The sequence below is a fragment of the Lygodium microphyllum genome, chromosome 12, assembly GCF_053477565.2.
Source record: "Lygodium microphyllum isolate KBCC chromosome 12, Lygodium_microphyllum_v1.1.10, whole genome shotgun sequence".
NCBI lineage: Eukaryota > Viridiplantae > Streptophyta > Polypodiopsida > Schizaeales > Lygodiaceae > Lygodium > Lygodium microphyllum.
Window position 1 is genome coordinate 76803707 of NC_141146.1, and position 22663 is coordinate 76826369.

At 43.0% G+C, this 22663-nt stretch overlaps 1 non-coding gene and 1 pseudogene across 1 annotated transcript; both read left to right on the forward strand.

The window, feature by feature from the left end:
- On the forward strand, positions 1 to 1248 carry LOC148027932 (putative pectate lyase 21; annotated as a pseudogene).
- Positions 1249 to 5488: 4240 nt separating this feature from the next.
- Positions 5489 to 5557, forward strand: LOC148027933 (small nucleolar RNA SNORD36). Its single transcript, XR_015692748.1, has one exon. It is a non-coding gene; the product is annotated as a small nucleolar RNA SNORD36 (small nucleolar RNA).
- The last annotated feature ends 17106 nt before the right edge of the window (positions 5558 to 22663 follow it).

The window sequence follows — 22663 nt, forward strand, 5'->3', positions numbered from 1 at the left end:
ATGCTGTCATCCCCGGCCGGCATCCCTGCATGTTCTGATAGCAAGCGGCCATAATTAATTCTAGCCCTCACCTTTCAAATACTCTTATATTGTAACATGGCGTCTACTATCATCAACGCCTCCTTAAACCACTTCCTCCTGTGCCTGCTTGTAACGTGGGCAGCGTCTGCGGCTCCTATCACAGGAGCGAGAGTCGATGAATACGTGGCGCCGGGGCAGGGAATCCTAGACGGGCTGGGGGGGGTCCGGCGACGAGTGTGGACGGGATGCGGTGCCAGTTCTCAGCGTGCGGGGCGGGCCACGGGCTGGTGAGCTACGCAGTGGGGTACGCTTGAGGGGTGGTGGGGGGCCTGTATGGCAAGAGCTACATGGTCACCAGCGACGCGGACTTGCCCCTGGACCCGCCACCCGGCACGCTGCGATTAGCCACCAACCTGGTGCGGACCACCCCGGGCGGCCTCTGGATCACGTTCTCCCGCAGCATGGCCATCCGCCAGCAGGACATGCTGTGGGTGCAGTCCACACCACCATCGACGGCCGCGGCCTCAATATCACCATCAACAACCGCAACCTCGTCCTCGGGGGCGTCACCAACGTCATCATCCATAACATCCAGGTCAATAACATCCGTGGCTCCGACACCATCCATGTCTTCTCCAACACCTCCCTCGTCTGGCTCGACCACATAACCTCCTTCACCGGCGAGCTCCGCCTCGCCTCCGTCCTCCAGGCCTCCACCGATGTCACCATCTCAAACTGTTGCCTCTAGAACTACAACTTCAACATGCTGCTCGGTGCCTCCGAGGCTGATGTCGAGGACAAGATCCTGCGGGTCACTGTGTACCGGAATTGGTTCAAGGACTCCATGCAACACATGCCTCATTCAGGTGGGGTATGTGCCGTGTGGTAAACAACTTGTATACAAATTGGGGATACTATGCAATTGGAGCTAGAGCTAATGCTCATGTGATATCTGAGAGCAATGTGTTTATAGTGAGTAGAGTAAAGGAAGCGACTCCATGGTTTGAAGCAAAACCAGCTACCTTTGACATGTCAGCAAGAATCGAGTCTAAGAATGATTTGTTGCTTAATGGCACTACGTTCCACCAATTCTTATTGGCCTCAAGGAGTGCTACTACAATAAATTCATCACCTCCTATCATTTCAACAAGCTCCTTGGCCCCACTTGTTGAATCATGTTCTGGTGCTCTCTTTGGAGGAAATCTTTTAAGATGCCAACAAGCCTAAATTTTCATGGCTTTAATCATTATAACATTATCTAAATATTTTCCAAAAATATTTTTAGGCAATTGCTTACCAAGTATTCAATGAAATATATTTGCCTTTGGCTCTTTACCATTGGGCATTCTAATATTTTTTTTTTAAACAAACAAACAAACAAACAAATAATTAAAAAAATGAACCCTCAACACCACCATGGCACGCGCATTCGTGCTAAACACACCATTTTTTTAAATAAAAATAAACCCGCCGTTCGCTTAGCACGTGCTAAGTGCGCTAAAGAGGCACTTTAATATTTTTAATTAAAATAAACCAGCCGTCACAAGACCACGCGATGGCAAAAAAGCGCTCCACATCACCTTAATTTGTCATCAATGAACTTGCATTTAGAGACCCAGTCTGGGTATCGCAGTCCGGGATTCGACTTAAAGCACCATTTTCACCTAATAATTGGTAATTTAATTTTTAAGAAGGAACCGCCATTTTCTTGCTAAGGTTTATCACTTAATAAAAATTCACCCATTTCTTAATAATTTATTAAAATGAACCTTTCATTAAATTAATTCCCCCTCACTGCACTTAATTCCCTTTTTTAACGAACCCGTTTCGTGGGATGGGTATGCACAGTCATTGGAGTTATTTACATGGTCAAACACTGGTTTATCAACGATGTAGTCTTGATATGTGTCGGATGTGGTAATGTTTTGGTTCCGCTTCTTTGTTACAGTTAAGGGTACGGTGTGTAGTTTTTTCTTTTATTGCCTGATACGGGGTTCTGGGTGTTTGTCTGATGCATAGCATGAAGCTTTCGGTCGCATATGTCTAGAGGTCATGTCGAATTTTTTCTAGGTTGTGGTTTGCTTGGGGTTAGTTGGTCGAGTGACGTTTTATTGTTTTGGTTATTCTCTTATCCTTGGTTTTTTGTCTGTTGCTTTGCAGGCATTCTCCTTGATTGTCTGTGTTTGTGGTGTGTGTGTAACCATCTGAATGGCGCCTTCTCACGCTCCTCCCCCTATCCAGTACGTCCCATTAGTTAGTAGGGATTACTCTTCCCTACTCACTTTTGAGCCTCTCACGAAGGCGGGACTCGTTGCTTTTGTGGCTACTTCCTTTCCATTGCTTCCCGAGGATCCGTCGTTATGTGATGAGTTTCTGGCCTCCTACAGCAAGAAGACAAGACTAGTCCAGGGAATTTCTATGACTTTGACACCTCGAGGCTTAGGGAAGGCTCTGTCTTTACCCTCCAAAGGTGAACCTTTTGTTACCACTCGTCAGCTTTTCTCTAATGAAGAGATTCTGAAGCTGTTGCAAAAGCAGACAAGGAAAATCCTGGATGTTAAGAAGGTGATCAACTCTTCAGGAGTTTCCTTTTCCATGATCACTGATCCCGTATGGAAGATGGTCTGTCAATTTCTCCAGGACAGGTTTATGCCTGCCAAAAAGCCATCCTAATATTTGTCCAAAGAACTTTTCATAGCTTCAAGGATGGTGTTGAAAGGAGTTTCTATTGATTGGAGCACTTACCTCCTTACTAAAATGGATCAGCATTTCGTCAAGGTCACCAGGGGTAATGTTACCAATGTCACATATGGATCATATGTGTCTGCCTTCTTGACCTATTCAGGTTTACAGAAGAGTGTACCTCCACCTCCTCCATCAGATCTAGTACCTCCTCCTCCACCTTCAGATGAGTCAGAACCTATTGACATAGAGGATGATGATTCTCCGCCTCCCCTGGTCATCCAGCGCAAACGCTTGAAGCGGGTAGCGGATAAAGCTCCTTCCGTACTTCCTTCATGCCCATCCCTGCTACCTCTGGCAGTGAACTCCCTGGGTATCTCACTTGTAATAACCTGTTTAGAGCACATCGCAAAGGATCATTGGATATATCAGTTCCCTCACTGAACAGTCTAGTCTTAGGAGATGCAATTCCTTTCCTCTGTAAAGATATTCATAGTTCCATTGAATTGTCAGTGCAGCCTGTGTTCAACAGATGTACGCATCTTTTTATGAAGAGCTCATGCAGTCTAAGGACCAGTTGCATAAGGCAATATCTGAGTTAGCTTCTACTAAGGATACCCTAGCAGATTTGTTTAAGCAGATGGAACAACAAACCCAACTGGTTGCCACCCAAAGTGATGAGATCTCTTCTTTGAAGCTCCAGTTATTACTAGAGGCTCAATCACAGGTTATTAGCCTTTCAGAGGAGAAGGAGAGGATGTTCAACAAAGCGCAGGAGTTCCAAACTCTCTTAGATGGCAAACTTTCAGCTTTACAGACTGCTAATGACACAGTGGCCTCCCAAGCCTCCCAAATCAAGCAGTTGCAAGATCAACTGGCCAAGTCACGGTCTGTTCCTCCAAGCCCTAATGTTCCCTTGATCCCTTCTCTTTCACAGCAGGACTTGGCTGCTCTTCAGAGACAGGCTACTTTGTGTCCTCTATTCTAAGATAAAGTGGAAAGATTGCAGTCCAGAATGGACTTGTTATGGTCTACATTTGAGCAGTTTCAAGAATATGTTCCACCAGACCATTCTTTCTTTGTCCACTACCACTTACAGAAGTTGGTCTTCTACATGAAGCTTTCCACGATGGATTTACCTCTTCTAGAGGATGGATGGAGTGGGGCTTGGTCTGCTGAGTTGTTGAAAGAGGTGGTCAGGATGGTGTTTGAAGATTCTGTCATGCCAGATACCACGTTGATGTCATACATGTATCTACGAGGAGACTTGTTAATTCCAGATGAGGTGGATATGGCATGGTATGTGGGGTACGTGGTTCTACAAGCTGTTTTGTATGTCAACCATTTGGAGTTGCGCATAGCTGACATGTTCCAGAGTTACTCCTCCAAAGTGGCTGATTGTCATGATAATTCGTGGCATCCCATGATTGATTTTGTGGTTCTGAATCAACGACAAAACACAGCTCCTACCTATGCCCAGAGTACTAATCAACTGAGGATGGATCTCTTAGCCTATCTTTCAAAACATAATCCGTTTGATTCTACCTTCTTTGATGCCTATCATAGAAGATCTCTCTTAGGACCTTCTGTTCCTACCCTCTTATATTACCAACAAATGGCTCACCACTATGCTCTATATCTTTCCCTTTGTCAATCTAATTCCACCACTATTTTACCCCTTCTTTTTCAACCTTCCTCTTTCCCTCAAATTCCCATTTTTACATATTGTTCCTTTATTGAGGATAGAGTATTTTCCCCTTCTCCACCCTGTCCTTCTCCATCCATTCATGTACCCTCCACATTTCCTATTTATCAATTAACACCCTTCCTGAGTGATTCCCTACAAATTTCTGCCACTCCTTCTTTAAATCATTCTTCCTTTTATGATTTTTCCTATCCCTTACTTCATCCACTTTTCCTTATTCCACTACCCTCTCCTAACACTTCTATATCTCAACCACGTCAGTTGGTTAGTGACTATGACGGGTTTGATAATCAGATTTCCAGAAGAAGGGGATGGAGTTCGAATGATTCCCTTATAGGACCTCAGATCAATTGGCCAGTAATTCCAGGAGAATGGACAGCTGCCAGTCAAGCTTATCAAAACTATGTTCATTTTGCTCAGCAATATTCACAGTCTGCAGATCCTTCAGTGAGATTAACTGCTCACTTTGCTTGGTACTTGGCGTATATGCATAGGCACTCTCATAATGATTCCAAGCCTATTCCCAAGTTGTGCATGAATGTCAATGTGAGCATTGATTCCCAGCAGCTAGATATATTGTATTTTCATGCCCTTTGTTTGCCTAGCAGATACCTGGTCCTGTTGGAAAGGATGTGATGTCTTCAGTTTTTTCAGAATCCTCCCAAAACCTTTGTAGATGAATCCTTGTCTATGGATCGTTTCCGACAACATCAATCTTTCAAGAGGGATCATCTTCATTGATACCTTTTCCAATGTATGGTGAATGCTTTTTAAAGAAAATCTCTCTTTTTGGAGGAGTCATTCAGATGGTTGTGTTGTGTGTAGTGTTTGTGTTGTGAGTTCATTTATGTAAAACGAACGTGGTGGTTTCCTATTGGATTGGATTTCGTGTGAGCTACATTTTGGAGAATTGTGGTGATGGGGTCATGGTTGGAGAGTTGAAGATGCTGATGATGAAGAAGAAGAAAACTCTTATATCCTTTACAAGTTTGTTGTGATTTTCTAGTTTGATAAGAAGTGTTAATGTATAAAGGGTTTTCCTTTCTTTGTATTTTTATATCAGATACAGGTTATAAGTTGGGGTCATGGTGGATGGATTCTTTTTGAAAAGATATTGAAGATTAAAGTTGAGATTTTTACCTGAACTTGTATTCCCTTTTTCCTGGGTCGCGAGGACGCTTCCTTATTAAGTGTGGGGATATGTTGAGTGTTGAAATGACTTGTTTTTTGGGCTGATTTTTGTTGTTTTTGAGAGCTGAATGGTTGATTTTATGAGATGATTGATTAGTTTGGAAGTGGTTTGAGAGTGTTTTGGATGATATTGATTGTGTTTTGGAAGTTCATGATGTTTATTAGTGGTTCTTTGATGTTCTGATAGGTTCTGATTGGTTCTGTATAGCTTCTGTTTTGTTCTGTTTTGTTTTGATTGTCTTCTGTAAGGAGGGATGGAGTATTGAATGATGAAGATTGAGATCTTGTGAAAGCTTATTGAATAGTTTTTGAGAGTTTGGAATGGTTTGAGTATGAGTTATGAGGTTTTGATGACCTTCTGTAACCTTCTGTAGGTCTTCTGTAGAGCCTCTGTCTCTGTTCTGTTTTGTTCTGTACTGTAGCTGTTCTGGTACTGTTCTGTATGCTTCTGTATGTGTTCTGTTGGATGAGAGTGTAGCTTGGGAAAGTCTTCTAACCTTGAAAAGAGGTGAATACAAGTGCAAAGGAGCTGAAAGAAGTGAAAGAAGTAGCTGCTGAAGACTCAAGTGAAGACTGGAGTGAAGTGACAGTAGTGAACTATAAAAGGACACTGTAGTGGCTCTAGTGACTCTTCATATCAGACATACCTCTTGGGAGGGGTATCCATGACCTAAGAAGGATTATTGAGAGTGATTTTGAGAGATTGTAGTGAGGATATGATGTATTATTGATGGAGAGAGAGAGAGAGAGAGAGAGTCAGAGATAGCTAATTCTACTCAAATAGAGTGATTGTATATGAGAGATTGAGAGAGAAGACTATGAAGATATTGAAGATGAATACTATGTGATATATTTTCATTCAAAGATGGTGTATTCCTTTGCTTTCTTTGTTCTATTGATGGATTTTGTGAAGATATTGAAGAATATGGTTGGTTCTATCAAATCCGTGGGAGATCTACATGATGCTATATGAAGATTTGTTGTGCCTGGTGTTCTTTTCTTCATTGTGGTCATATGAAACATGATAAACAAGCTTGTTGATGTTACAAGATAGATTTTCTTGCAAGAGAATTCCCTTTTCCTTGGTGTTCCTCTTGGGGCCCCACACGCGTAAAAATGAGACCTCCTCATTGGCGAATCGAGCCGGGGGTTCAAATCCGCATAACCGCGGGGAAACACCCTCTTGGGAGGGGCAAAATGGATAATATTAATGCAAATTTTTTTATGTTTATCCCTTTCACCCAGCCGATGCATGGATGGAGGAGAGGGAGTGTGGGAGGGATGGGCTTGGTGGAGTTGTGCGGGGTGCATGAGGAGGGGGGAAGCCATGCAGAGGCCACGTGGGGAGCTTCTCTCCCCATCCCTTAAGGCCTATATAAACCCCCCTTAGCTTAGGGGGGAAAGGGAGAGAGATCAGAGGATGACGCCGTGTTAAGGGAGAGGAGTGAGAGAGCAAGCTTCCATCGCCCCCATCCTGCTCGGCTTGCTCAAAAGAGGAAGCACATTCTCCACAGCATGCTCCCCGGCCTCCAAGAACTCCCCCACTGCTTGCAGCAGTGCACCAACCTCGGCCCCATCCTGCTCGGTTGAAGGCGCCATTGCACTATTGCTGACGGCCGTGGCTCCACGTGCCCAGCAAGTCAATTCCCCCCCCCCATTCGACGTCATCCTTCCTTTCCTAATTCCCCTCAATCATTTTCATTTGTACCCACGTGGTTTCCTGGGGAGCAAAAGCTTCCTGGAACCTTTTGGAAGCTTCTAAAGTACAAGGCTTAAGGCTTAGGGCCCGTGTGCACAAGGCTTAAGGCCTTGTGCACACGCGTTCCACCCCGGGGGTTAAAAACCTTCCCTTAAAGCCCCATTCCCACAACTTCTAAGGGAGAAGGCTTTGGCCGTGTTCCTGTGGCCTTCCCGAGTTTAAGAACGAGTTCATTAAGCTCTATTCCCGCAGCTTCCTCGTAAAACTCCAATTCTCATAAGTCCTCATAAAGCCTCTATTCTCGCAGCTCCATTCGTAAGAGCCCCATTTCCGCAAACAAAGCTCCAATCCCATACGCCCAAATACCATAAGTCCAAATCCCTTAAGCCCAAATCTAACAAGCCCTAGCCTTTTAAAGATCCGAAGTTCGCTGAAGGTATCTCCTGCGTACGAGGGAGAAGGGTAAGATCTTGAGGCTGCTTACCAAGGCTGAGGAGATTCATCAATCGCGAACTAGAAGTCCATAATCACACCTACAATGGCCCCCAAGAAGTTGCAAGGTGCATCTGCGGGAGGTTCATCTCCTAACATTCACGTGGACATCTCCCCGAGCCCACAAGTCCAGGTTTTTTTTTCGAGTTTATTCTCACATAAAGAGATGATTTAGGCACAATTAATTTCATAAGGAAGAATGCATTTTTGCGCTTATCATTAATGCATGTGGTAGCAATAAATGTACACTTGATAAATTATTTCTTTAAACGTTAGACAAGGTTGGTGCATGTCATGAAATTGGAACGTTGCATTTCTAGAATTGTCCATCATAGGAGATTAGCTGCATGTTGCTAATTTTAGTGCATTTCCAATTTAATGAGTCTAAACGCCTATTACTTAGGGCAAAGGAATGAAATTGTTAAGTGCATTGGCCGTGAAGGAAAGGAGTATCTTGCATTTAGTCACTAATTCCCTTTCTTACGATTCGCACGAGGAAATTGTTAACTTCCATTTCACGGCATGAAAATGAACTCTAATCTTGTAATTTGCATGGGAAAAGGATGCTTGGAAATGGATTAAATCAATACTAGCCTTGTGTCACATGAACTTCATTTTCGAGGTTGTTGTATCTAGGGGTCGCATGTTACATATTCGCAAACTTCATTTTGTCAAGTTGCATTTGGGGAGGTTGCATGGTTTATTAGAGCATGAAATTCTAAAAGCTTAGAAAAAGAGTTGTAGGCATGATTCTTGAATGTAAGTCCTAGTAGGTTCAATGAAAGTTATTCTGTAAATTATCATGCGTTTTGATTTTAACAAGAAATGTTAGGGTTATTGCAAATTTAGTGGTATGAAGAAGCAGTGAATCACGTGTTTACGTATATTGTGATATGTTGCATCTAGTTTCTCCTTTAGATCAAGTTAACATCTCTAGGAATGGTTCGTCCTTGTCGCAAGACAAGTAGATCAAATTATCTAAATCACCTAACCCGCAAGGGATTCATATAGGCATGATACAATAAATACCCCAAGCGCTAGCTAGGGTTTAGCTCGTTAAGGATTTGGCCTAGTTTCGCACTTGTTGCCAAGTCGAAACCCTCATATCCAAAGGTCCAACCCACATTCATGGATGTAGGGTCAAGAGGACACTCATGCAAGTAACTATCTAGGGTTTCTACCCTAAGGATCATTCGTTCAAATGTTGAAACTCAGATTGAGTTGGAATCCCTAGGACGGAATGTTGTCGGCCTAGTGCAATTAGGATTGGGTTGGGTAAGAAGACACCCTAAACCCTGCTTCTTGTCTAATCATAATTCCTTGACCAGAAAACACCGTTCAATGGGTGAAATGATCCCTTGGAATAGATGCAACACTTGTGCAACAAGTTGCAATGTCGCATGGCCTTGTGGTTTGATCACAAGAGAGTTTTGCCTAGCAGGTTCTTGCGTAAGTTAACTTGCAAGAGGATGAGTAGCCATCCTGTTACCTCACCTTTCTTGGGAAAAGTTTCCAAGTTAAGGAGAGTTAGTTATTTGCTTGGAAGCAAAGGATCAATCAAATTGAAGCGACATGGTCGCCAGGAATTACTGTTAATTTATGAAATCTAATGTATTGGTTAAGTTGGATTAACAGGGTATGGCCCTAATCCAAGGACAAAAGGGTTAACAAACAAACCCTTGGAGATCTTGCCAAGTCACAATTGATCCTAGATCGAATGCTGGATGCATTCGAAGAGAAGGATTCACTCCTTAGCAGTTGGCCAAATAAACGACCACTGGAAATAATTGTGCTTGTATCAGTTTAGGAGCACTGTTTGCATTGTTTGCTCAAGGAACTAAAGGATGGAAAGATATTTAATGCTTCAGGTTGAAGGCCTGAAAGGAGAGGCATCTTCAGTTACCCCCGACTGACCCTAACCAAGAGGGTTGTTAGCCACACGGGAACGTGGACCAAACCCGCCATGTGAGGTCTCTCCGTTGAGCGCTACTTGGAGCAGGAGGATGCTTGGGTGCCAGGGGGGTTCTGGCCGTAAATTCCTTGCCTTCCGGGCCCTGCACAAGGAACCAACGTGACTTGGAATTGGATCTTGAGGCCCGCATACTAGTCTACGGGTGGGATCTTGGATTAGTAATCACTGTGGATTGTTGAATAGCCTTCGGGCAGATTATGGATTGCCTTCGGACAGATTATGGATTAGCTTGCGGGCTGGACTTTATGGATGTATTCCAAAGATAAATAAGATAACTTGTTGTAAAGGAACTTGTTTGACACTGCTTTTCTATGTCAAGTGCTAAGATTATGTGAAGGAACCAATGTCTAATTGGCTAATTAATGAAGGTGTTTGATGCATGTCCATCTAAATGTGGTAGATAATTAGACAACTAAAGCAACCTTGAGGAAAGTGCGGTGGATGTGGCCATGGGTCCGTCCTACGAATGGGTGGTCCCGGTTGGCCGGGAACTTTTCTCAATCGAAATAGATAGCAAGGGGCTCTTCTCAAAGGAAATGAATAGCAAGGGTACTGACCTAGGGTTTAGGTTACTAGAATCCCGATTTATGTTGTTTTAGGGGAACGGAATGGGACTATGCCTTATGGGCAAAGAGGTTGAGCCTTGCATCCCTCTCATTTTCCATTCTCCTTGAACCAAGTGCAGCATGAATCCGCTTCGTCCCTGGTGTTTCTGCGTAGAGTAGTTCTCCTGGGGTTCAACGCTAGCTGCCATTTAGGAAAGTGACCATTAGGGGAAACCCTGATTCAAGTCGATCCTAAGTGGGAACGACCGGAATACTTCCGCTACGTGGCAGACTCGAGAAGTCCTAGATCGCAAACCCCGTAACATTACATGGGAATGCTGGGCGAAACTTTCTAGACTCTCTTTCCGATGGACTGCTAAGACATGTCCTGAAAGGGAACAGGTGGATACGTTACAGTTGGTATCAGAGCGAACCAACAAAGGATTTGTCTTTATAAGAAAACTTAAGAAGTAAAGCAAATGTTGTTGTTAAGAACATTTCCTTCCTTATCGATGCTGTCTTGCAGAATTATGAAGCATGCAACAGATTCTTAGTGTTCCAAGTCATGTTTATAACCACGATGCATTCCTCAGATTATCGACAAAGGATCAATATGATGAACATCCTAGATTGCATTTATAATCCATCGCCTCTGTATGTGGAATAGAGATAGACGGGTGATTGAGGAATCTATTATATAGCTGCCCACCGGTTTGCATACCTTCGAACCAACCTAAAGAGAATCAAGTGGTTGGAGGACTTGAAGATTGTGAAGCTATTCATTTTTGTTGAGGCTCACGTAAACACAACTTTACGTATCGAAGGTTGGAGGGTCGAGCTGAACTCATATGTATACGAGGAAGACACCCTCATAATCCCCGCCGATAGGATCAAGGTATTGAGACGCAAGAAGAATGGGTACCAAAAGAAAGGATACCCTAATCTTCGGATGACTTATCGATTCCTGAAGATCCATGACCCAAATCCATACTATTATCCAGTTCTCGTAGCTAAATGTAACACAACATTATTCTCCCCGAACTAATGTACCAGTTTGCTCTAGCATCCCAAAAAAATATTGTACTCCGAAAGAGCTATGCCCATATGAATGAAATAAGACTTCTTTTTATCAATGATTGTCTTGTCTATGAGTATTGATAAAAATTTAAGTGGCTAGGTTCTTGGCTGAAAGCTGAATTGGATATGAAATATAATCATAACAATTAGCGAGTTGTTAATGTTAAGAATCCTCTACCCAGGCACAACCCCAGGTACAGATTCCCAGTCCATCCCCTACATCAAGTACGGCCGTGATTCAGGAGAAGAAGTTTCTTCTCAAGCAGATCAAGCCGCCAAAATTTGATGGAAAAGGAAGGACGGTCTAAGCTGATGCTAAGATTTGGATAGAGTCCATGGAAGATTACTTTGAAGCAGCTGGTACTGCACCTGCCAACTAGGCTATGCTCGCCAAGCTGAAGCTTATCGGCGAAGCGAGGCTTTGGTGGAAGCAATGGTGCAGAGATCAAGGGATCTCGGAAGGATCCATTACATGGAAAAAGCTGAAAAAAGATGTGCAAGGAAGATACTTACCACCTGCGTACCGCATGCAGAAAATGAATGAGTTCTACAAGCTGAAACAGCTAGGTCTAACTCTTGACGCATACTACTCAAAATTCGTCTCACTTCTGAAGTATGCCACAATGGATATGACACAGCAGGTGTCGAAATTTTGTGCCAGTTTAAATCCACCTGTAAATACCCGCCTCGAATCAATGCGCCCAACAGATCTACAGGACGCACTCATTCGAGCTGCGCCCATAATTCAGGATGTGCAGGCCAAGCCAAGAAGTAACAAAACTTGGTCTTATAATGATCAGAACAGAGGAGCATATAGGCCCCAAGCGAAGAGAGTTCAAGGTCAAAACCGGGGACAAAGAAAGAATTTTGGTGATTCAGACACCATCGGAATATCAAGGTAAAGGCTTCAAAACCTTGATTGATTGTGGCAGCACGCATTCCTTTATCTCACCAGCTTGTGCAAGAAGATTAGGAATAGCCACAGTAGAAGCACCTACCTTGCTTGTGGAATTAGCAAATGGTCGTGAGGTCACTTGTACCAGGCAAACTGCTAAGGTGGAATTCTTTCTGGGAGGAAAGTCGACTTCGGTCAAATTCAAGGTCATGAACCCAGGTATCCATGAGTGTTTGCTCAGAATGGATTGGCTTAAACCTAATGACACCCACATTCACTGTGGAAAGGGCTAAGTTTCCTTTCAAAACTCTGAAGGGGAATTGGTTACAACTCAAGGAGAGGCTGGAAAGCCAAAAATTCAATTGGCCAAAGCATCTCGGATTATAAAGGGAGTTAGAAAGGAACTACCTGTCTACTTGATTAAGCAAGATTCTAGTGAAGAACCTTCATGGCTAAAGGAGTACGCAGACGTATTTCCTGAAGAGCTAACAAAACTTCCGCCTCAAAGGGAAGTGGATCATGAGATCAAGCTAGTGCCAGGAGCTGCGCCAATTGCAAAGAGGCCTTATAGAATGTCCATTTCAGAAGCAATTGAGCTGAAGGAGCAACTCAAGCAACTGCTAGATCAGGGCTAGATCCATCCTAGCAGTTCACCATGGGGAGCTCCAGTGCTGTTCTAGAAAAAGAAAGATGGAACGCTTTGACTATGTATTGATTACAGAGGATTGAATCAATCAATGATTAAGAACAAGTACCCTATTCCTAGAATAGATGAACTTCTTGACCATCTTCAAGGTGCGAAGATCTTCTCTAAGATTGATCTCAGGTCTGAATACTATCAGATAAGGATCAAGGAAGAAGATATCCTAAAGACGGCATTCAACACAAGATATGGACACTTTGAGTTCCTAGTCATGTCATTTGGGCTGACGAATGCACCTGCCACCTTCAACAAGTTAATGCAGGATATCTTTAGGCCATATATTGACGACTTTGTACTCATTTTCTTTGACGATACCTTAGTCTACTCCAAGCAGGAAGAAGATCATAAACCCCGACTTTGCATTGTCCTTGAGACAATGAGGGCACACAAGCTTTATGCCAAGATGAAGAAGTGTGCATTCTTCAAATGTCATATTGAATATCTGGGATTCATCGTATCAGCGGAAGAAATCTCAGTGGATTCCGCGAGATGTTCTAGAATGGCCAATACCAACAACTATCAAAGAAATACACAGTTTTCTTGGATTGACAGGATGCTATAGGGTCTTCATCAAAAACTATGCTTTGATTGCAGCACCTCTGATGGATTTACTGAAGAAGCAAACATCGATTGCATGGTCAACTGCCAAAAAATCTAGCTTTGATAGATTAAAGCAAAGTTTGGTATCAGCACATATCCTGAAACTTCTGAACCTCAGTAAGGAGTTCGAAGTAGTTGATGCTAACACCTATCCTGAAACTTCCGGACCTCAGTAAGGAGTTTGAAGTAATAACTGATGCTAGCACGCTTGCTTAGGATGTGTGCTTATGCAAGAAGGTTATCCTGTAGCATACTCTTCAAGGAAACTGAAGATCCATGAGAAGAATTATGCTACCCATGACCTAGAGCTGTTAGGTGTCATCCATGCTCTCAAGCTTTGGAGACATTACCTACTCGGTAACAAGTTTACCCTAGTGACGGATCATAAAAGTCTCAAGTGGATCTTTACCCAAAATGAGCTCAACATGAGGCAACGTCGATGGATTTAAGTGCTGGAGGAGTATGATTTTGAAATCAAATACCGACCTGGAAAGGAGAATGTAGTTGCCAATGCACTCAGTCGCAAGGCATTCCTTAATTCTCTAATCTTGCAAAATCCATCAACAGCTAGATCTCTAGCCACAAAGGTATCCATGCCAAACAACCCACTACTTGAGCTAGCTAGAGAAGAAGCATGCCATGATCCAACCTATCAAAAGATGCTAAGGGAGATCCCTATTAAGGATCAGGACCAAAAGCTACAGGCTAAGTATCATGAATTCTCTATCAATAGTGGACTTGTCTACTATAGAACGAGATTATGTATACCGGCAAGCCAGTTGCTCAAGTAGAAGCTACATTGGGAGAGGCTTAAAGGTGACTTTCTCAAATATGTCACTAGTGTTTGTCTTGTCAGCGTATTAAAGCCGAACATGTCAAAATACCAGGAAAGTTACAATGACATTCCCCAAATGAAATGGGAATTCATCAGTATGGACTTTGTTGTTGGCCTACCCCAAGTTCAAGGAGGATACAACTCCATTATGGTTGTGGTTGATATGCTTACTAAGGTTGCACACCTTATTCCTGTTAAGACAAACTATAAAGCCTCAGACATTGCAAGGTTGTTTATCAAGGAGATATTCAAGCTACATGGGTTGCCCAAAAGAATCATCTGTGATCGTGATTCTCTCTTCACATCACACTTCTGGAGAGCTATCTTTGAAGCCATTGGGAGTCAATTCTATTTTAGTACAGCTTACCATCCCCAAACCAATGGTCAAACGGAGGAAATCAACCAAGTCATCGAGGACATGCTAAGGGCACATTGCTTCCGTGAACCAAAAAGGTGGATTCAATACCTGCCCACTGGTTGAGTTTGCCTACAATGCTTCTTACCAACAAAGCATTCAAATGACCCCTTTTCAAGCATTGTATGGGCACGATTGTCAAAGTCCTTTAAACTTCTCAAATCCAACCTTGAGGGTTGAAGCTTCAAGGCAGATGCTGGAAGAGATGGATGACCAAATGAAGTCAATAAGACAAGACATCCAAGCCACCAAGGATAGACAGAAGGCATACGTGGATTTGAAATGTCAAGACAGAACCTTCGAGGAAGAAGACAGGGTCTTCATTCACCTACGCCCAAAGAAGAGTTCCGTATCCTTAGGAGATTGCAAGAAGCTAAGTCCAAGGTATTGTGGACCATACAAGATCCTCAAGTGCCTAGGACCCAACACTTATAGACTGTAACTCTCGGAGAACCTAAAGGTTCATAATGTATTCCACATCAGCCCACTGAAGAAGTATGTACCTAATCCTAGCCATGTACTTGATGACCATGGATTATTGTGGTCATAGAGCTGCTTCACCCAGCGCGGCAATGGATTTTCCGCTGGGGTGATGTCAGGTTGGTGAACTTTTTCCTCATCATCTGAAGATGATGCTTCCTCCTCCTTAAGGATAGGGATAGCTCTCGATGCATGTTCATAGTGGACTACTTCTTCGCTTGATGTTAAAGTGGAAGAACTTGCCTTCTCCTCCTCCACTGTATGCGGCTCCACCTTGAATACCACATCACGGCTCACGATGATCTTCTTTGCCTCTTGGTCATATAATTTGTAAGCCTTCTGCTCATCACTATAACCCAAGAAGATACATTTTCTGCTTGTTGGTTTTAACTTGTTTCTCTTCTCATCTGGAACATGTGCATAACATTCACATCCAAAAATTCTGAAATGTGAGATAGATGGTTTCTTACCAGTGTAAGCCTCATGAGGTATTTTTCCCTTGAGAGCCTTTGGGTAGCTCCAATTTAGAATGTAGACTGCAGTATTAACAGCTTCAGCCCAAAAATGGTTAGGCAATCCCTTGCCCTTTAGCATGCATCTTGCCATCTCCACAATGGTGTGATTCCTACGTTCGACAACACCGTTCTGTTGAGGTGTGTGAGGCGTTGTCAATTGACGCTTGATCCCTTAGATCTTGCAAAAGCCTTCAAACTCCTTTAAGTTGAGCTGACCACCACCATCTGTTCTAAATTTCTTCACACTTTTTCCTGTTTCATTCTCAACAAGTTTTAGCCATTCTTTAAATTTACCAAAAGCTTGAGCCTTATCACGAAGGAAGTACACCCACATCTTCCTACTGTAGTCGTCGACAATCAACATAAAATAAAATTCCCCCCAAGGCCTGTGTAGGCGTCTTACCACACAAGTCAGCATGCACCAACTCTAGAGGAGCATGTGCTCTATTCTTGCTTTCTTGTGGAAATACCTTTCTCTGTTACTTGCCCATCATACAAGCTTCACATGGTTCCCTCAATTCAGTTATTGTAGGTAGGTGAGCAACCATATCTTGCTTTTGCATCTCCTTCAACACTGCAAATCCAATGTGTCCAAACCTTTCATGCCAAAGCTTACTTGTGCCCACTCCAGCGGTTATTGTAAGAGCATTTAGCTCATACAGGTTGTTCCTTCTTTCTCCTTTGCCAACAATTGTGCCATCACTATCAAGAATTTCTGCACCTGTCTTCTTGAACCTCACTTCATGACCAAGATCAGTTATGGCAGCAAACTGATAAGAGATTTCTCTTGATTTCAGGAACATACAACACATTTGAAAGCTTTTTGGCTTTACCATTTGCAGCAACAAAAGAAATAGTATCTGTGCCCGTAGCAGGGCATTTAGCATCATTTTCAACCGTCACAGTGATGGATTCTTGTAGAGGCTGCATAGAACTGTATAGACATTTCTTGTTGGTCATGTGACGGTTGGTCATGTGACGGCGGGAGGCCCCACTATCCAACACCCATGAGTCAGTGGTAGATTCTTCTTGCACCGAGGAGCACACTTCCTCAATGGTCGCCATGAATAATTCGAGCTCTGCTTCAGCCGTATTGGCTGTCTCTTTCCCTTTACTTTTAACGGTACCATTCTTTTCATCTGCCTTCTTGACACGACAATCTGCAATTGCATGTCCTTTCTTCTTGTAGTAGAAGCACTCTCCTTGAAACTTCTTCTTTCCACCCTTCTTTTTGTCACCATCATTTTTTTATGGAGGAACCACCTTTGCCTTTTGTATTGGCAGAGAATGCAGCATCTTCATTGTTGCTTCCTTCTCGGGCTTTCAACCTCAACTCCTCCTTCATTAATAATGCACAAAACTCCTCAAAAGTCAAAGCTTGAGGCCTCACCTGAGTATTAAGGGTAGTTACTAGTCCATCAAACTTTTGTGGACAAATCTGGACACCTCCGAGCTAGCTCTTCGCTAGTCTTTTGTATCCCAGCGCCAGCCATCTGGTCGCGCAGATTCTTAATCCGAGTGATGAATGCTTCAACCGTCTCTTATTCAGCAAACTTCTCCGCTGCTAGTTGATTCTCCAAGTTTTGAATCCTTGTTTGGTTTCGTGTTTCATACTGACTCCTTAGTACATTCCAAGCCTCTGATGCTTTGGTTGTATGCTGAATCAAAGTCAGAACACTGTCAGAACAGCTTGTAACTAAGGCACACAATGCATCTGAATTCCTTCGTTTCCAAGCTCGTAGAAGATCTGCATTTGGAGGAATCATCACACTAGGATTTGATGGGTCGGGGATAGGCTGTGGTTCTGCGTCAGTCCCCAGCACAGTCTCCAGAAGCTCATAAGAATCAAGGATAGTTGTAATTTTGAACTTCCACAAGGTGTAGTTTGTACCATCTAACTTGCCTTCGATGAAGGTTGGTGGACGAATCCTCAGTGTTTGAATAGCCGGTACAGCAACACCACCTCCTGCACCGCTTCTTGATGCGCTAGAACTGCTTCCGAAAGTCAATATAGTTTCTCTTTGTTGTTGAAGCCTTTGTCTCTTGCACACTCTCTGATCTCTAGAGCCCCCTGGGCTCTGATACCATGTAAAATATTACACAACACAGCAAACAGAATCTGAGAAAGAGATAGAGAGTACACAACAGATAAGAGGAGAATCAGTGAATTCTTTAACTCCAAACAACTGAGACAAAGATGGCTCTGTCCACCCGTGCACTTCCACTGTGTGAAGCTTAGATGGCGATCTAGACAGAAGATAGATGAAGAGCTTAATGCTAGCTGGAACAACAACTCTGATTGGGTGAAAGATGAGTGATCGATGGCTGTGAAGGGGTTTAGCTTTTATAGCCTGCAAAGGCTGTTAGGTTGGCCTGACCGACCTACCATATAAGCCTCCACTAATCGGCCAGGGAATATTCCCTTTACCATCGGGCTGGGGGCGCTGCCCTCGAAACCCCGCCAGGGGGGCCAGTGGCCCCCCTGGGACCCCCCAGCCAGGGGCTGCTTCCGCAGCCCCCAAACCCCACAATAGGGACCCCTTTTAACTCTCTTATCCCGCAACTCGATGCAATGCACCTCGAGTTGCTACAAGCTTAACCACTCCATCTAACCCAAAGATTAGACCCACAATGGTCACCTTTTTGCCATCCGGTCACATAGACCTCATTTGATATACAAGTCAAGACTCAACCAATGTCCGGGCTCATATTTGGCTTCTCTTCATAATGGGGGCCTTACAACATTCAACACCATAGATTATTGGTAGCACCTAATGAGGGTGGGGCATTGATCATATCTAACAGTAGCTGCTACCAAAGCGCAGATTGGTAGAATGTTAGTGAAGCATTCTCGTACTGGGCAACTACCTCAAGACACTCATGTTAACATAGGAGGGGAGAGCCCCATGGAGGTCTACGTTACCACACTCAAAGATGGTGGCGGAGGTGGACATGGTGCAGTTACAAGTAAAGGCTCGCTCATGCTAGTACTCGAGATTCTTGCAGATGCGTGAGGCCAGGTTGCTTGATGCAGACGAGACTACAGCCTTGAGAGCCAGCTGCTGGGGGACCATGGCGCCGCTCAATGCACGTCATGCGGCCACGTGTCTACAGTCACCGCTGCATGAGTATTGGACAATGACAACTGTCGGCTATCGCCACATCAGCCCGGCGCATGAGACCGTGCCTCAGGTCCCGGACGAGCTCCCCGACCAGATTTGTTCGTTTGTCCACATCCATGTATCTCATTTGTGTTCGTTCATTTGTTAGGTTTGGTGGTCCGCGTTCACGTTCGTTTGTTCACTTGTTAGGTTTGGTAGTCCGCGTTCACATTCATTTGTTCGTTAGGTTTGATAGTCCGTGTTCACATTCGTTCGTTTGTTAGGTTTGTTTGGTTAGTCCGCGTCCATTTGTTAAGTTTGTTACGTTGAATTGTCTCGTTAGGTTTGTTACATGCACATCCATGTAAATATGCATGGAGTGTCTCAATACGTGCTTTGAATCTTGACATAGGAGAGAAAGCATACGAAAAGAGGCCTATTGATTGGATCCAATATCTTGATTGCATTTCTTAGTTTTGTCGGTGAAACTAGAATAATTAGTTTGGGTAAGGTTTAACTAATAGGGCATGGTTTCATTAATTGGGCATTGAGGAGCGATCCATCACAAAGAGAGAGAGAGAGAGAGAGAGAGAGAGAGAGAGAGAGAGATATAGAGGAGTGATTTTGACGATGGTACTTTCAATAGCGAAAAAATGATAGAGAGATGTCATTGAGATGATTACCAATATGATGAGATACTTTAAGAGGTGAAAATATTGATGCTACTTTATCTGTTTGGCAAAAGAGTAATATAGAGAGAGAAAGAGAGGTGATAAAAATGTTTACGAATAGAAAGAGGTTATTGTTATAAATAGTGCCAATGTGTCAAAATCTTGTAGGATTCTTCTAAGTGGGAGCTATTTAATTCTGATGTTCTTGAAGCTATTTAAAATTACTGTCATCTCACATCATTAATTGGACCATCAATGCAAATATTGATCATATGCAAAACAACATAGATTATGATAAAGGAGAAAACCAAAACTAGCTTGAGCTGGCTAGCTTTCACTAAGGGATAGAGACAACACTGCTAATGGATGGACAAAAACTCAAGAGAGTGGAGTGTACATTAGATAATGGTTATGTCATTGTCTCTAGAGAGAAAGTTGTTCCAATGTTTGGACTTATCAAATAAGAGACGTGTCAATGTGTATCAAATGTCTAATCCACAATCTAGTGACCTATCTTTTGAGTTACCTTGCACAATGGCAGTTAGTATAAATCGCATCTACTATTTGGATACTCAGTTTGGAAGGACCTTTGTTGTGAATGGTATAACAAGTGATGCAAGTATTGCTTCACCCTCGCCTAATTTTAGCCAAATCCACTAGTAGTATTTTAACATTGTTAAGGCACCTTCCAGACAAGTGCTTCTTGAAACAAACATTTGCAATGGTAAAGGAGATTATACGAGTGGAGAAGTTACCAAAGAGATATGATGGTAATATCTTATTTAAACTTCCCTATGTGGAACCTACATCACGGTTGGTGGGCCTAGAAAATAAATTTGATGGGCACATATGGACTACTGCTATAACTAGCAAATATTTCTACATTTGCTAAAGTTGTCAGGCAAAGAAAATGTGTAGGCTATTTATAATGTGTAAATCCTCTCTATTCGGGATTCTTGAGAATAGACTAAAGAAATGAGTTGCATTGGCAAGGTTGTTTGACCAAAGTTTATGAATCAAACTCGACCATTCAATCTTGTAGGAGCTTGAATTTTTTCTTTTGCAATGTCCCTCCAATATGTATTTTGACTTGTCCATGCAAACTATTGCTATGTTTTCCCTTTGGAGAAGAAAACAAGAGAATCATAAGAGGAGTCATTCATTTGGGGTATCATTTACACCCTATTGGAAAAGGTTTTTCCAACCTAGCCATGAAGGGTATTAAGGATAAGGTCCAATAGTATGTGCAACAAGATAGGCAAGGATGTTGAAAGTCCTTACAAAAGACACGATGGAGTCAATTCTATCAAGTACATCTACTTGAGCCACAAAACTATTTGAGGAATACCCAGGTGAGCTACTTTGTCAGTTGAAACCTACTCTTGATACAATAAAAATATCACAATGGAGAAAGAAAGTCCATGGAGATGTTGGGTTGGGAAAACCATTGATGGTATGATGATTTGCTTCAGCTTTTTAAAAAGAAGTTCCTATGACTACTTCCAAAGCATGGTCTTTCTTGGGTAGCTTGAGTTTTGATCTTTTTAGAGATGCCATATCTTCAAGATATCAACCCAAGGCCTTATAAGTAGTATTGACCAAGTAAACAAAATGTATCCAGGGAGAGAGCTTTCCATGTGTTGGGTGTGTTTTGATCATTAGGGGAGCTTTGAGGTCTCGAAAATGCCCTGTAAGCAATCCTAGAGAGAGAAAATATTTTAGAAAATAAACTGTCAAGATTGTGGGAGAGAAGGAAGGAGTCTCACTTGAAGCTTTCTTGCTTGCACAATGGGGGAATACACACAAGGGTGGAGGCTGAAAACAGTTTTCCTCTTCTTAGTTGTGTAAGCCAAAAAGAACTCACTTACAAAGAAATAGAAGAACCCTATATATGGGTCTCAAACCAAAGACAACTAACTACGGTGGCATACTAACTGAGCCACGAACTAGAGTAGATAAGGATAGCTATCATGTAGCTATTATTCATGGGCGGTGTACCAACCGCGTCTGCAACTGAAAATCAGTGACATAAATACACAACGGTCACCCTGGCGTATCACGAGTGGAGCTCGATATCTCAACACTCCCCCTCGAGCTCAATCCCAATTCCTGCACACCAAGCAGGTCTCTGAACTTGCGCAGCTTCTCTGCGCCCAATGCCTTCGTGAATATGTCAGCTACCTGATCCTCTGTGCTGACATAAACTAGATCAATAAGACCTAGTAAAATCCTCTCTCGCACATAGTGATAATGCACCTCAATGTGCTTTGTTCTAGCATGATAGACTGGGTTATTTGCCAAGTGTATACTACTCATGTTGTCACAATAAATGACAATTGGCCCATCTGTAGACTGATGCATATCATAAAGTAGCTTATGCAACCAAGCTACCTCACATGTAGCCATTGCTGCACCCCTGTACTCAGCCTCTGTGCTCGACAAGGCAACTGTAGGCTGTTTCTTGCTACTCCAAGTGACTGCAGCACTCCCAAAAGAGAACACATATCCACTGGTAGATCGTCTATCAGAAATACTACCAGCCCAATCAGCATCAGTGTATCCATACAACTGTATGTGAACCCCAGTCTCATAAAATAGTCCATATTGCAATGTGGACTTCACATACCTGAGTATGCGTCTAGCCGCATCCAAATGTGGTTTCCTTGGAGCCTGCATAAACTGACTTACCAGTCCAACAGCATAGCTCAAATCTGGCCTGGTAATAGTCATATAAATCAAACTTCCTACTATGCGTCTGTACATAGTAGGGTCTTCTAAAAGCTCACCTGCATCTGTGCTCAGCTTCACATTCTGCTCCAAAGGAACTGAAATAGGCTTACAGCCTGTCATCCCATATTTGGACAGCATGTCCAATCCATACTGCCTCTGCAAGAGCTGTATCCCACTTGGTGATCTAATCACCTCAATGCCCAAGAAATAACGCAGCTCTCCCAAATCCTTCATCTCAAACTTCTGCTTCAATAGCATTTTCACATGAAGGATATCTTCATCACTGTCACCTGTCATAATCAAATCATCAACATAAATGACAAGTAGCATAATA